The sequence below is a fragment of the Dermacentor andersoni genome, chromosome 9 (assembly GCF_023375885.2).
Source record: "Dermacentor andersoni chromosome 9, qqDerAnde1_hic_scaffold, whole genome shotgun sequence".
In the NCBI taxonomy this organism is placed as follows: domain Eukaryota; kingdom Metazoa; phylum Arthropoda; class Arachnida; order Ixodida; family Ixodidae; genus Dermacentor; species Dermacentor andersoni.
In genome coordinates, this window is record NC_092822.1 from 128,296,843 (window position 1) to 128,312,212 (window position 15,370).

General features: G+C 43.1%; 1 long non-coding RNA gene across 1 annotated transcript; it reads right to left on the reverse strand.

The window, feature by feature from the left end:
* Positions 1-742: 742 nt before the first annotated feature.
* Positions 743-6,530, reverse strand: LOC126529677 (uncharacterized). The gene is made up of 3 exons (XR_011890104.1): positions 6,218-6,530; positions 2,973-4,645; positions 743-948 (listed from the first exon to the last, which is right to left on the reverse strand). It is a non-coding gene; the product is annotated as an uncharacterized lncRNA (long non-coding RNA).
* Between the last annotated feature and the right edge of the window lie 8,840 nt (positions 6,531-15,370).

Sequence of the window (15,370 nt, forward strand, 5' to 3'; positions counted from 1 at the left end):
GTGAATCAACTCCAAATACACACACGCAAAAGAAAAATCGTCGGGATTCTCTATAACGACGTTTCCAACCCCTTGACCGATATTTCATACAGCTCGTTGCATTAATTAAAATACCTGCAGTGCATTGTTTTCATAACGCGCAAAAAAAATTCCGCACTTAAGCTTACCCGCACAAACACGCGGCGCAAATTCGTAGAACGCCACCAGTGCAGCCCCCACCCGCCAAGAAAATGTATGACTAGTCAATAATAATAGCATATAATTATAACGTGAGCGTCGGCGCAATCAATGGAGACTTCAATTTTATGTGTTATAGAAAATCAAATGCAATGCAGTAAACAATGGATAGAATTAGGCATATAGCTTCCTGGAGTCTAAAAAAAATCTGCCTTGAAACTTGACGTGGTGACACGGCAAATTGTGGGTATACGATTGAAAATAATTGCTATAGTGTGTTCGTGTATGAGTAAGCTTCTCAAAAGGAGTTTCAAGTGTTTCCATGGTATGGCAAGCTTATATCTTGATTCATCAAGTTTTTTTTTATTCATGTTGTTCAATTATGTTTAAAAAGCGAATTGTAAATCCCAATGGTTTTGTTTTTTACCGGGGGAACACAGAGTTGAGCCACTGTTTTGAAGCAAACTTTTATTTAAAGGTAGTTACAAGTAACACCGACCCCCTCGCTCATGAAAATCCCAATGGTTGTGTTTTTTACCGGGGGAAACACAGAGTTGAGCCACTGTTTTGAAACAAACCTTGATTTAAAGGTAGTTACAAGTAACACCGACACCCTCGCTCATGACAAAACAACTTTCACTCGCTGTGTCCAGACACTTGGTTCAAGGTGCATGTAATGCTTCATCTCCAAGCTTTGCGTGGTTTCTTAAAGGCATTGTGAAATCTACACGGTGTTTTTATTTTACACCTCCTCATCTCATAGCACAAGATCTGAAATGCGTGAACAAGAAGAATCAGGCCAGCACATATTGACAGAAATGAACTCTTCACAGTCCAGTTGACAAGTGCAAAAATTACAGCAGAAACTGCCAGTCACATGATATGAGCACAACATAACTGTTCTTTTTGCGGGAAAGCCTCAGTCCCATGCCGACATTAACCTATATGGTGGTCATCACTGGCAATGTTTGAAAGATTTTCATAAAAGAGAGACTGAATGTCTGGAGTATTTATCATAAGGGAAGTAGAAACTCGCACATCTTCTAAACAGCCCTTTGCAGTGCTAAATGTACGCTGGCTATTGATAGCAATAAATAGTATGACTGTTACAACTGTTAAACAAGACAAAAGCTCACAGGAATATGAAGGCTTGAAGTGATAAACAGTGTTTGGAGGGGGAATGTAGCTGGAGTGAACCTTTTGACAAAGATTTGTTTTTGTCAGTGCCGCAATTAAGTTCGGCACAGCAATCTTTATGCACGCTTAGCTCACTTTCCCACACCCTCAATGTAGGATGAAGAGGAGAATAAGAAAGTGCGTAGAATGAAGTTGAAGTGTAGAAAAGAAATGGGGAGACAGTGAAAGAGAAGGTAGGAGCACTGTTGTAGATTATTCTTCGAAGGCTACTCTTCCAAAAGAAAAAAAGACAAATATTAAATGTGTAAGGAAGCATTGCCAATTGTTATTATGCCTACTCAAGTAAGAGATGCACCATAAAGGATGCAATATAAAATTGATCTGATATGTAGAGTGGCCTAAAGCTTTCTGCATAGTCTTTACAATCATTATGACACTGTCTGCTGCAGCCAAATATGCAGAAGTTTTAATTGAGTGCTCATGACCAGAGCAACTTATTCAGACTGCACACAATACCACTGCATATGCCCTCTATTTTGGTAATCTGAAAAATAAAAGTTTATTCAAATGGGCAATAAGAACATCACATGGAACACAAAATCTAGATTGAATTATGAGGCATGCCACAGTGCGGGACTCAGTAATATTTTTGACCACCTCGGGTTTTGTGATGTGCACTTAAATTCAACTACACACTTTTTTTTTTTCATTTCACCACCACTGAAATGCAGCCACCTTTGCTGGGATTGAACCCGCAAGCTCGTGCTCAGCAGTGCAACATCATAACTACTGCGCTACTGAGTGTTTACACAAATTTATAAGTAGCAAAACACATTGGAGGCTTTTGCACACTGAAACACTACACACCATCCAATGCACTTCCTTACATCTATGTACAGACATACTTACCAGCGGCTCATATGACAAGCATGGAGGCGTGCTCTAACACACTACCATCCAACAGCTGCCACATACCAGAGATGACCACTGGGTCTGTACCTATCTTCACAGAACACTTACCAGCAGCTCATACAACAAGCATGGAGGCATCTCTCGTGCTCTAACACACATACCATCCAGCTGTGACATATGGCTGCACACCACAGACAAAAACAGACGGGCTAATCATCAGAGACCACATGCCATGATTTGTTAACATGCGAGCCCTCAACCTGCTTCAATAAGGCATGACAGCACAGCACTACTGCACCACTTCTCTCTTCCTAACTGCACTGGAGGCTTGTTACCAGTAATCGTGCCCTGCTGACATGGTTATCTCTTGTTTCTATGTTGCTGTCCCTAAGCTGTTATTTAAGGACTTCCTTTTGAGCTTGAGTGGGCCTTGAAAGGCTAGATGATGGCTGCGACAATCTAGGGTTTTTTGTAGAGTGAAATCTTAACAGGTGCACAACATTTTTGTTGGCTGGTTCATTTGAATGGTCTGGCATCTTTCTTTTTGGGTCACTTTCACTTTCAACAAGCATGAAAACTGGCTCAAACAAATTGTTTGCCTTCTCAGCCACACCCTCAGAGACTTCACCGTCTGATATTGCCTGTCTGACCGAGTCCATTTTTGCTCTTAAGAGTGCTGAGCTTTACACTGCTTTGGCTGCTTCCAGCTTTGTTATATTCTGTACAATGTGCAATGCCCGACTTGCCTCACATGCTTCTTCGGGTGAGCTCTCATGGGCCTTGTTGCTGCTAGTTGGATTAGCGATGACCACACAGTGAATGTGCTTGCACACTGTAAAGTGTATAAGATGGTCATAGCAAGTGCACATGTAAGTATGCACACACACTGCACATTCCTTACACCTCAAAGGACATCAAGCACCATCTCCCACTTTTGACACTTTATATGAGAGCCCTTTAATAGACTGAGATGGCACAGTCTATATGCCATCTTCATTTAATTTGGCACAAGCTGCCATTTCACTGCCAGACCTGTGGTTCTTCTGAATTCTGCTCAGCTTCTTACCCTTTGCCCCTTTCATCATCTGGATAGCCCTTTTCATTAAAAATGATTTGTCAAGTCCATGAGGGCAGAAATAAGTTTGTCACCGTGCTTATTCTGTTTTCTCTCCAGCATAGTATGCTTTAACGTCCTGCGCTTGCTCTCAAGGTGCATGTTAGTGTTGACAGCTGCTCTAGTCCTAAAGCAATAGGCCCACTCTTGCGGCCTAACTGCATAGTGGTCATTGAAGTACTTCAGGAAGTCCCTCAGTTTTTCTTCCTCACTACAAAGGAATTGCTTAAAATAATCTCCAAATGCCTTTTCCGCGAGGAACTCTAAGAGTAGCCACACACTATGGTAAACATGTGGCCTTAGCTGTTTCTCTACACACTCGAGTATCTTCTTACGCCAATTGTTATCCACATGCCAGGCACTGAGAAGTTTCTGTTTTGCGGCACCCATGACCATGGACCATGCTTTGTAGAATTGCGACGCATCATCAGATATCAATGTCTTAGCAGCCACTTTTTGGCCATGGCCGACTCCAGATATTTGAAGAATGCTGTCAAAGTTTGCTCGTTCATCCGGTTGCAGATGAAATAAGCTATAGCTACACCTGATCATATTTTATCTAGCACCAGAAGAGTGGTCAGCTCAAACTGGTACTCTGTAGTGCCATGTGTGGAGTCAAGACATACAGTACCTGCAGAGCCCAATTTTTCTAGTAGCTCCTTCTGAGACTCTGTTATCAGAACAAGAGCAAAGTCTGCTGAAGGAAATGTACCACTTGGGTCCACTGCACCTTGTGCCTTGTACAGGCGGACAAGTGTTTCACCTTTTTCTTTCATCACAAGCACCCACATGTCTACACTGATAGCGTCATTAGTGTGACAATGTTCAGGAGCAACAATGTTAAACTGCTGTTTGATGTTATGCAGGGTTGAGCACTCTGCCAAGTGCACGGGCCTCAGCTTGGATGCCACAGATGTTCTTACTCGCTTTAGAATGGTTTTCATGGGCACACCCCTTTCTAGGTTCTCTGCTACGCTGGCCTTTTCCTTGTCACTCATTCTCAAGTGCTGATTTTCTGGTTTATGACGGTAATGGTTTCTTTGATACCTGACTTTTATGGTGGTGCCTTCAGGTGTCGGACGGTAATTGTGACGGTAATAAATGAAAGACATATCTTACCAGACCTACAGCTCCCCTGACGTTTCTCCCGACGGTCACTATGACCTTCCTTTTTCCTTGCCTCGCCTGATCTATTACAGTAATAGTGGATCCTTGTTTCTCCGCTGGCCAGCTTTTTGGGGTCCCTGGGCAAAATGAACCAGCAGTTTTGGCTACCCTCTTCTTCTGCTTTCCATTCATGAAATTCTGTAATAAAAGCACAAAATAGCATTAGATAGTGACAAGTACTATTGGGAGAGAGATGCAAGCAAAAATAATCACTCTGAAGGCTTTGGACACGGGCTAATGTAGCATTTATTTTACTCCCTCACCTTCAACTCGACTGTGTCATGAGGTCACCCTTGATATTGCTCAAATTTATGTTAAAATTGAATTTCAAATGCAATGCGCCATAACTTCAAAAAATTTATCATATTAGTTTTGTTTTAATAAGAAACAAATATGAAACTTAAGCATGATCTATGCTCACTTCTTCCTCAATATTGAATCAGACTGTACATTCATAGCAATGCTCTTACGATAAGACAAAGACGAACTGAGAGCACATGGTGCAAGCTACGCCCCAGAACAGTGTGAATCCCTTCTCTCAGTTTCTTCTTGAAAAGCTCTTTCTTTTCAAGAAGAGCTTGATTTTTTACTGTAGATAGGGGCTTGGCGAGGGAGTGTTCCATCGTCACGCGGTTATGATCTGGCTTGGGCATGCGCCTGGTTCGAAGAGGCAGCATTATGTGTGATTTCAATAAACCAGTTGCTAGTCTGCGTTCGTCCTGTCTTCTTCTACGTTGGTGTCTTTTCTCAAGCGCAGTTTAAGTTCACAAAAAGATGTCTTACCAAATAGCCTCCTAACACACTCTTCTTAAAGAAAAAAGGATTGCGCGTGCGTCAAATTTCGCTCTACTTTATGAAATCTACAACCAGAGTCCTTCTATTGAGGGACTGTGGTACTACTAAAGAATTTTCCCAAAGTACGCCGGGAGACCAAGCCGCTGACAGCCGCAATTACAAGTGTGGTCGTGGACCTACGTCGGCCTGCATTCGGACCTATTGCGGCCTGCACTGAGGCGAAGACTACACCACGCACGCAAGTAGCGCAGAGCAACGTCAGAACGCAGAGCAAATCCCTCCTCTCGTTTAAGTAAAAAAAAAAGGGGGGGGGGTGGCGCGAGCGTCACATTTCGCTCTATTCTATGAAATGTACTGCTAAAGAGTTTGCCCACAATACGCTGTGAAACCATCCCGGCGACATCCGCAAATTCATGTATGGTACCGGTTCTGCGTCTCTGCCTCATTGCAACGTGCACTGAGGCGAAGACTACGCCACGCACGCATGTGGCACAGAGCAACGTCAGAACGCAGAACAGCTTACTCTTGTCTCTTAAAAAAATAAGATGTACAAACGTCAAATTTCACTCCACTTGCTGTGCAGGGAAGCAGACAATGCCAAACGTATGTCATGTAGCGCATCGCTGGGAGCGCGCACACATGACTATACTATAGATGGATAAACAAACAAATTATATTTAACGAGGATACAAACTTCAAAATACCCCAAGGAAATAAATTAGGCACCTCCGCAAAAGCTGCTCTTCGCGAAACAGATAGAGAAAGAGAAAACAAAGGCCCGCAAAGCATAAACAACTGCCTTTTTGGAGGCACACTGCGCAACAACAAATTAAAAAAAGTCCAAGATATAATACTGCGTTTAAACGTCATTTGCTCACGATGACTGAGAATAAACTTAATAAAACTGTTCCTCACCCTTATTGTTCCGGAACACCAGGTGCACGTAATCAGCCTCGAAGTTGTGCGCAGCGATCTGGTGCACCGAATACTTCTCCATTGTAGGCAGGGAAGTGCCACATACGTCGCATTTCATCAATTTCTTGACATCCACGGCCATTTTGTGAACGTTCCTGATGTGTTGCAGCATGTTCTTCCTCAGTATGAATAGTTTGCTGCAAAATTCGCAGCGACGATCGTCATCGCCGATGGCAGCTCGATCACAGACGTGCGCCATTCCGACATTGCACGCACTAGGGTTGTTGTATAATCCGGCAGCAATACAGGGAAGAAACCTCCCCAATCACGTGACACACTAGGTATTCAGTGGCCCCATAGGGACAGTTGGAAACCAACTTAGGGAACCAACATCCGGGAACGCAGGGTCACGTGGATGCTGCCTTCTATTGTTCACCGGCCTCAGCCGGCCTGCGGGGAAACGCATGTCCACCGACGGCATAACGCGGAACCAACAGTTGGCAACATTCATTCGCGCTTCATTGCTTCGTGTTTCGTCCGCTTCGTCTCCGCAACGAAAGCCGCCATCCCTTCGCGCCTGCCGTTTTGTCATAGTTTTGTTTTCTGCAAGTCCGTGCACGCAGCTCATCGGTAGATGCACGGGTGCACGGCGTCGCATTGCGACCTGGGGCATTTTCTCGTGTTCGCGCAATCGGTGTGCGACATGTCGCATGTGAAATATTTGATAGAAGTGCCTCAGGCCCAAGTCAAGCCGCCGTACGGGTGTATGGCTGTGTGCCCCGTTCTCGGAAGCGTCGACGGGCTTCCGGCATGCGGATTTCAGGTACGTGCAAATGCGTTTCGCCCTCCTATTGAGCTCCGGAGCAAAGCGTGCAATATTTCATGTGAAAGATGCAGTGCCCCTCATCATGGTGTGAATTTAGAGCGGCAAACGAGAACTGTGGCACTTAGCGCACACCGCGGCTGCTAAGTCAGCGTGTAAATTGTCTTACGTTACCGTAATATGTTGCTGTCAGTCTAACCTGCGGCTTGTGGACAGCTAGCCCATTGACTTTTGCTTGTGGCAGCGATAGGTATGTTAATGGAAGCGGTAATAATTTTCGACAGCAGACAGTTGTTTCGCTCGATGTTTGGTCGTGTTCATGGCGTTATGAAGGCTAGAAAACTGGCTTGATCGTGCTTAGTTCTAACTCCAAGAGGCGTAACGTTGGCGCTGTATGTGTTTGTTTTCCGTGCCGCGAGTACCACTTTCATGCTTTTCTTGCATGAGAGTGGTAGCTGCTACATGCCGCCTGGGCAGAATACAATAAAAGCAATTTCCTCACTTTCATACGTATGCAATGTGACGTGTAACAAAATTTCCAGCGTTTTATTCGGAGCGTAAATATACAGTATAGTTTAGTAGGAAACTCAAATTCTATCTTAGCTTAGTAGGCGTGAAACAAGTGAAACTCGCATTCCTTTTTGAATTTTTCGCCCAAACCGCACCGCCCGCAGATGCGTCATCGGGTATTTGACAGTAGCTTCGCTACGTTAGTTGTTTTAAGCGCAAATATTGCCCGGTTAAATATCCTGTTAATCTATGCCGACGCTCGTTCATCTTAAGTTTAAGCGATTACTATCCCGAGTACCGGACGATGCCAAACTTGTCGTGAGGTGTAGCAAATGCGGGAAATTCAAAGTGGCGTGGCTGCAAGTTCCTGTTTTTACGTTTCTTGCATTCAAAGCCAACAGACACAGTATCACTGATTTATTTCATTTCTGCTGTACTTGATGAATCCAATCTGACAACTGTATTTGCTCTTTAATGTTCTCCATTTACTGCCACAAAATGCTTGAATTTTTTTCAGTATCCAAGTGACGAAATATTTCACTGACGGCCGTGTGTGAAACACGCAAGATGACAAAACTGATAGCAAAATGATGAGATGTTTCTTTTATAGAGTTTGGACTCGACTTTTGGTGAGGATGTCGATCGACCTTGGGCCTGGTGACAGCACACCCGACATTGCCAAAGTGCAGCCTATCAGTTGAGTGCCCCCGAATGGACCATCAACATCGGAAAATGAAGCAGAGCCAGGTAGGGGCAATTTTTTACTTTGGAACAGAATACTGACAGCTGCCTCTTTATTTAAGAACTAAATAACGTATTTACAAACCAATCCTTTCTCTTTGTGCAGCCTACACAGAATTGTTTTTTGCTTGTTATACAGATCTTCAGAAAGCAGTTCTTCTGAACCCTTTTTGCATGCACAAATAAATAAGGAGGAGTGCACTTTCTGAAGAAATTGATGCACTGAAATGTGCGTTCGACACACAGAGATGCAAAATAACCAACAACTTTAAAGCGGTAAAAAAAAACAGGTTTCAAAAATGTTCTAACATCCTAACCCGCCTTGGCGTGCAGAACTAAATATAACAACAGAGGTGCATGCAGAGAAGTGTTTGTAATTGTTTGCAAGGTATAGACATTGTCTAAGAAATTGTTTTATTTACTCGGAGTTTCTTGGTGTCATGGCAGTGCAGTAAAAGCTCAAGATGGTGTCCTGCTCCTGATAAAGCACCTTTAGATTTTAAGGTAAATTAAGGGCTTTTACATTCCAAAGTCACAACCTGAAGTTTTGGGAACCTGGCCTTTAATGTACACCTGAATCTAAGTGCCCATAAGCGTTATTGCATTTGACCCGCATTGGAGGGTAGCTGCCATGGCCTAGATTGAAGCTGTGACCAGCATGACTGAGCAGCATGACATCATAGTAACTGGACTATAGCACCAGGTCAGGATGGGAAATGCTGCTTAGAACTACCAACTTCTTGGCTCACAAGCACTTTGCTCTAAGTTAAAGGAGTATGGAGTACTGACAGCGACCGCTTATGTACCAATTTCTTTTTAGACTGTAGACTCCAATATTAGAGTGCGAAGCTTCAAGTATTCAAAACCAGCCCAAATTACAGAACCAGCTCAAAACACGCATCTTGTATAGATGAATTTGGACATGAAAATGGAGTCAATTCTTGTCGCCAAAAATGGAGGTGGCAGTCACACTATTTCATGCATTTTGCCTAAAACATAGTCAATAATAATTAATCAATTTCTAAAATATTCTTTTCAAAAAGTTTTTGTCAAGCATGAAAGGAGGAGCCAAATGGTGTTCAGTTGCACGAGTAGTTAGTTGCACAGCACTTCTTGCATGCATTCACAGGCTTCTTTCAAGCTTGAAAAAAAAAATTGTATTGCACCTATTGAGCAGTAGAAAGCTGGATTGGGAATTTTTCAGGATGCTCTACAATTTTCGCACTGACACTTTTGCTTTGAATATAATATTTGAGCAGTTAAATAATCGTTAATAACTAATTACCTAATTAGGAAAAACGCGAAAATTGATTTCACTTGCTCAAAACGATGGCAAACGACATTACCTTGGTTCTGTCCAGCTACGTGGCACTTGTACATATTGTCACGTGGTGGTGACGTTGAATAACACAGTAGCAATACTGTGAACGACAAAACAAACTTTTATTGGGCGAACCTGTGCCCACAAAACAGGCTACACTTATAGCACAACGATAGCGGCGAACACGCTCGGCGATCGTCGAAAATCTGATCAGCGGGTCAAGCGCGTCGGCTTTTATACAACAGTCGTCGAATGTTCCAGACTAATCGTTGGGACCCGCATGCCTTCCGCAAAGTTCTACAACATTCGAGTCACGCGATGAAATCAGATAACACAAGGTTCGGCGACAACAGACAGCCGGGTAGAAGCATCGATAACTTTCCAGAAACGTCGGATACATGCAGGCGCGTCCCTCGCTGTGCGATTACAGTTGTTAAGCGGCGAAACGTGGTCGGCCGATAAAGATAAGCACACGTGTCAATATTCAAAGCTTGCACAAGTCACACAGACCACCTGATACTTACAAGGCGTATATAGGAGCGGCTAAGTTGTGTGAGCCAGCCATGTGTAACGAATCATGAGAGAGCCAGGTTTTTTTGACTTCAGGGCTTGTTAAGATTTACATGCTAGACACCTTGTATCAGTGTGTTCTAGGCCTTTTCGTAGTTTAGCTGCTACATAAACATTTCTCCACGTGTAAGCTCATATGCATCTTTCAAGTATATTGCCTAGTGTGTCCAAAATAAACCATCCTCGCGCTTCCTTCATTATGTCTTCATCTGTTGCTGTGCTGAATTTTTAACATGCAACTGCACAAATTTTCATCTAGTTTTCATATTTCCTCGTTGTTTGATGGCTTTATTCCTGAACAAGTTGCTTTCTTTAAACCCTGTTGCACACAGCAGTACACAGCATTTCTGTCTAAAGTTGGATTTTTTTTCAGATTGACATTAATACACCTTGCCTGGGCAATGTAAGGCATTCTACATAACACGGCCCTGCAATAATGTTTTATATTGCATTCCAGTATCATGCAAAAGCTGTTTACTTGCCAGATGAGAATATGTATAAGCGTGGGAAGTAACAACTGGAAGCAGCCAGCAGATAATGAGGCCAAGGAAAGCATACAGGAACATGTTTTAAGTTTTTTATATGAAGTATAGAAATGATAAACTCAAGGGAAATGAAAGTGGATGAACAGACATCCACCTGTGGGTGGGGAACGGACCCATAACGTTCACATTATGCATGTGATATACTAACCACTGTGGTACTACTGCCGCGTTCGAGCGTCGACAATCTGAGGGGCCATTGTGGATGGTTGAATGCTGCCTTGGTAGCACAGTGGTTAGTGCATCGCATGCCTAATGCAAAGGCTGTCGGTTCGTTCTCCTCCCATGGCTGGTTGTTTTTTTTTTTTTGACAATTTTAATTTCCCTTTATCATTTCTACATTTAAATAGAAAATTACAAATAAGTTTCCACGGGCCTTCCCTGGCATCTTCCAGCTGTGATTAAGAAAAATTTTGACCCTCAGTATCCTTTCTTCCCGTTTGCAAGAACATGAGCTTCATTTTAAAAGTAATGAATTCACCTTGTACAGCATCTCAATGTGGTCTCAAATCTTATCACAGCATGTGTATTATTGAGTGAAGTTTTTGTTAAGATGATGATATAGCATGGGACCTAATTAGTAGCCGTTGTGTACAGAGATATGATTAGTCTAATAAATAGGAGGATTTTAAGAAGCACTTCTAACACCTCCTGAACTAGTTGAGAAAGTGCAGGTTAATCCAGTTGAGATTATATAGTAACCGAAGTTGAGTGATTCTGCATTACATTCACGAAATATACTTCATGATACCTTTCCATTTATTTCTTCAGTTATTAAGTATCCCTTTTGCATTGTTGGACAAAACTACAGAATGCCAACATATTTTCTAGCATCCACTGGTAGCAAACATGTCAAAACTTGTTCTAGTTTCTGGATTGCCGCTTTACCTGTAAACCCCCAAGTTAATTCCGGAAAAATGTACCAAATTTTCCAAATTTTTTATGTACTCCTTTTTTCGGTGTCATTCTCATTCTAAAATATATTACTTCATTGGTCTCTGGTTAGAAATAACACAAAAACAAAAGCTGCTCTTGAGGGCAGCTTTCCCTCAATGCCGACTGTAAATCATCTTTGACAGTCAGAGCTGCATAACATTGGGCATAGAAAATGCGACTCGTCATTGGCGATATTGGTACTACCTCCATCCACTAGTACAGCTCGGGATCAAGGGTTAAAATTTGCGGCTTCGTTGCTGCCAAATTTTAATTCTGCAGCTGTTACACTTGGGTGTAGCGTGTGTATGTACGTGTGCATGCATCAAAATGACTTCATGCTAGAGCAAAGCAACTGTAGTACAGAGAGGCATCAGTCATCTTTATATATTTGCTTTGTTAAGATGCGTTAAGTTTATTTTTTGCAGTATAGACTTAACGCTCTTTGGTCAAAGATGCCCTTGTGCTTCTAAAACCTATCAATTAATTAGCTTCTTGCAGTAGCAGGTGCTTATTCTTTTTTTCAGGATCGGTGTGCCAGCTTTAATTTGTTTTTCTTGAACTGTGCAATTCCCATTCACAGGACGGCATGTCATCTGAGGTGTTCCTTTTTCAATCAAGAATGTTGAGGTTGTATTTGTGAAACTCGATTTCTTGCCTCAAACGAGCTTGTACAAACTGACCAAGCTGATAATTCTACCTGCGTATATATGAAATATGTTGCGGTTATGAACCCTCATAATTATAGACACATAGTACAAAATTTTATGTGTTACAACAATTTCATGAAATGTTTCATGTTTTTTGCGTTCATGTTCACTTCTCTGCTCTTGTGTCCTGTCTGCACGCCTCACCTCTTTTTTTACATATTAAATATCGTCTAAACTTAACCATTAAATTGAGGACGACACAACGAGCTATGGAAAGAAGAATGATAGGTGTAACATTAAGGGATAAAAAAAGAGCAGATTGGGTGAGGGAACAAACACGCGTTAATGACATCTTAGTTGAAATCAAGAAAAGGAAATGGGCATGGGCAGGACATGTAATGACAGGGAAGATAATCGATGGTCATTAAGGGTTACGGACTGGATTCCGAGGGAAGGGAAGCGTAGCAGAGGGCGACAGAAAGTTAGGTGGGCAGATGAGATTAGGAAGTTTGGAGGGTCAGCATGGCCACAATTAGTACATGACCGGGGCAGTTGGAGAAGTATGGAAGAGGCCTTTGCCCTACAGTGGGCGTAACCAGGCTGATGATGATGATGATGATGAAACTTAACCATCCTTTTTTACCACAATGCAGGGAGAAAAAGTTCCGGTAACACCATGCATTCAGTATGGTGGCCCAGACGTATATGCAAGCAACCTCCTTCATGTCGACCAAGAACTACTCTTCAGTGTCTTGCAGACTTCCATGCAAAGCCCTCAACATTCTCGTCTCAGTGGAATGGCTGCTCATCTGTCAGCGTGTCCATCACCAAGACTGCCAGTTGTAAAGCTTCTGAACCCGTTTAAGAAAGCTTAGTGATTTTTTCATTTAGTTTTCACAGTTGGCCGTAGAATCTTACCATTTGCTTATTTTTCTAACATTTTTACCTGGCACAATGCGGTGCAATAACTTTAAATCAGTGTAATATATTTAGGTGATGCTCACTCTAATGCCTATCTGGTTTTGCTGGTGTTTAAGAAATTTGAATGTCTGATGAGGTAACAGCATTTGAATTTGTCATCGTCGCTCGTTTCAATGAGCTGCTAGGAAATAAGACGCAAAACTTATCACACGCCAGTTGTAGCATTTTTGTTTTCATGACAATATACACGTTTCAAAAGATGGAAAGTGGGGAAGAAAGCCTCAAGAACATAATCATCCTAGGATTGTCATGTCCTTACAGCTCTGCAATGACTAATGCCTCATACATTTTGGGAGCACATTGGTCGCAATGCCTCCAGGTATATTTGATAAGAGAATACCTCGCACCCAGATTTGCCACACAGTTGATGGCTGATGGCTATTTTTTGTCGTCTTTATGTTACTACTATGTATTCATTATTCATTCAGATGTAAATGACACTACAGGCACTGAAGTATCAAATGGCACTTGCATTTCAGGGGACAAAGTGCACAGCATGCCTGTCACAAAATGTGTTCTAGGGGCTACCTTGCCTCTATAGGTAAATGGACACCAGATGCTCTGTGTACAGTGCAATCGGTGTACTTGTCTGGAGTGCTTGAAAGATGCGCTACGGGCTATACTTGGTCTGTCTGAAGATAATGCATGGTTCCAGAAAGCCTGCAGCTGAGCATCTGCCACCGTACTGAAGGAACTGTCCTAATTTATTTTGTTGATGTGGTTGAAATTTAGGAGCTGCAATGAATAGTTCTGAATGGTGGCAGTGCTGCCCAACTAAAGCACAAGTTACACACCTCGACTCGCACAATGCACTCTGAAAGATTTGCTACGTGTTATCTGTGTTTTCTGCCTGACCTTATGGCACCTTTAGGAGCAGCCGCAAGTGATTGCAGCTGCTGAGGCTTTATCAACTGGCAAGGTGAAAAAAAGAATGCTGTCCCACCAGTGTGGCTGCACACTCTGAGATGCTAGCTATCTTGAACCAGGTGTTCGGTAGACAGCACTTGTGCAGCCAAACATGGTGTTTGAGCCCTATAGGCAACTGCGTTCACAACCGCCCACAAGTGTGCTGTCACAACAGAAAGTTTAGAACAAGCAGCATTTTTACCGGTGTTCAAAACGTTAGTGCAACTCATTCTTTCACCAAGGCTGGTAATCATGCATAGGTAATGAGAACAGGGCATTTGTGACACACAAGGGGTCATGTATCAAATTTAATTAGGTCAGTAATCTTTGAGATGGAATTATGAAAAGTATGGGGTTCTTGCATTGCCCAGGGGGCGCTGCGAAAAAGGTGCTAAAAAGCGCCCTCTGTCCTAAAATGGGTCGTACCAAGCTCGGTCGTCTGCTTCGGAAAGCACGTTTACAATATGGTCCCGCCACTTTCGGTTGTGTTGTATCACGGCCTACAGCGAATATCGGGCGCCGAAGATTTTTTCAGGAGTGGCACGCTGCGTAAAAGCAAAAAATTATGCAGTGCCGAATACGTGTATGCCGTTCAAGAATTAAACGGCGAAGTTTTAGCGCGGTGTCAATCGCACGTGAAGCGAGTCGCGTACGAAGTGGAACTTCAGGTAAGGTTTGCACGCTGCTAGATTCAGGCGCACAAACGCGAGGAAATGCTTGCTATAAATGAATCCACAGCAGCGATAAGCAGACATCATGTGTACGGAACTGCTCGAGCACACGACAGTACGCGCCGCGACGGCAGCGGTCTTTCAGCATGCCGCGACGTATGAACTGCTCGGGCGCACGATCGTACGCGCCGCGAAGGCAGCGGTCTTTCGACATGCCGCGAAACGGCGGGTCTCCTGCAATCTTTGCTGACTGCATGCCGCTAAACAAGTAGTTATGCCTGCGTTGTAGTAACGGCCATCTGTCCCTTTTAGTAACTGGTAATAACTGATGCAATGCATATGAGCTCGCACGTACGTGCGAATCGCGCTGCAGCGCGAGCTCGTGAGCTGCTCGCTTGATGTAGCTTTTAATGACAACACTCGAAAATCGATCTGCTGTAATCAATACTATCTTGCTGCGCTGCCTCAACATGCTGGCTTGAGGACAAGTATGAGCACATTTATC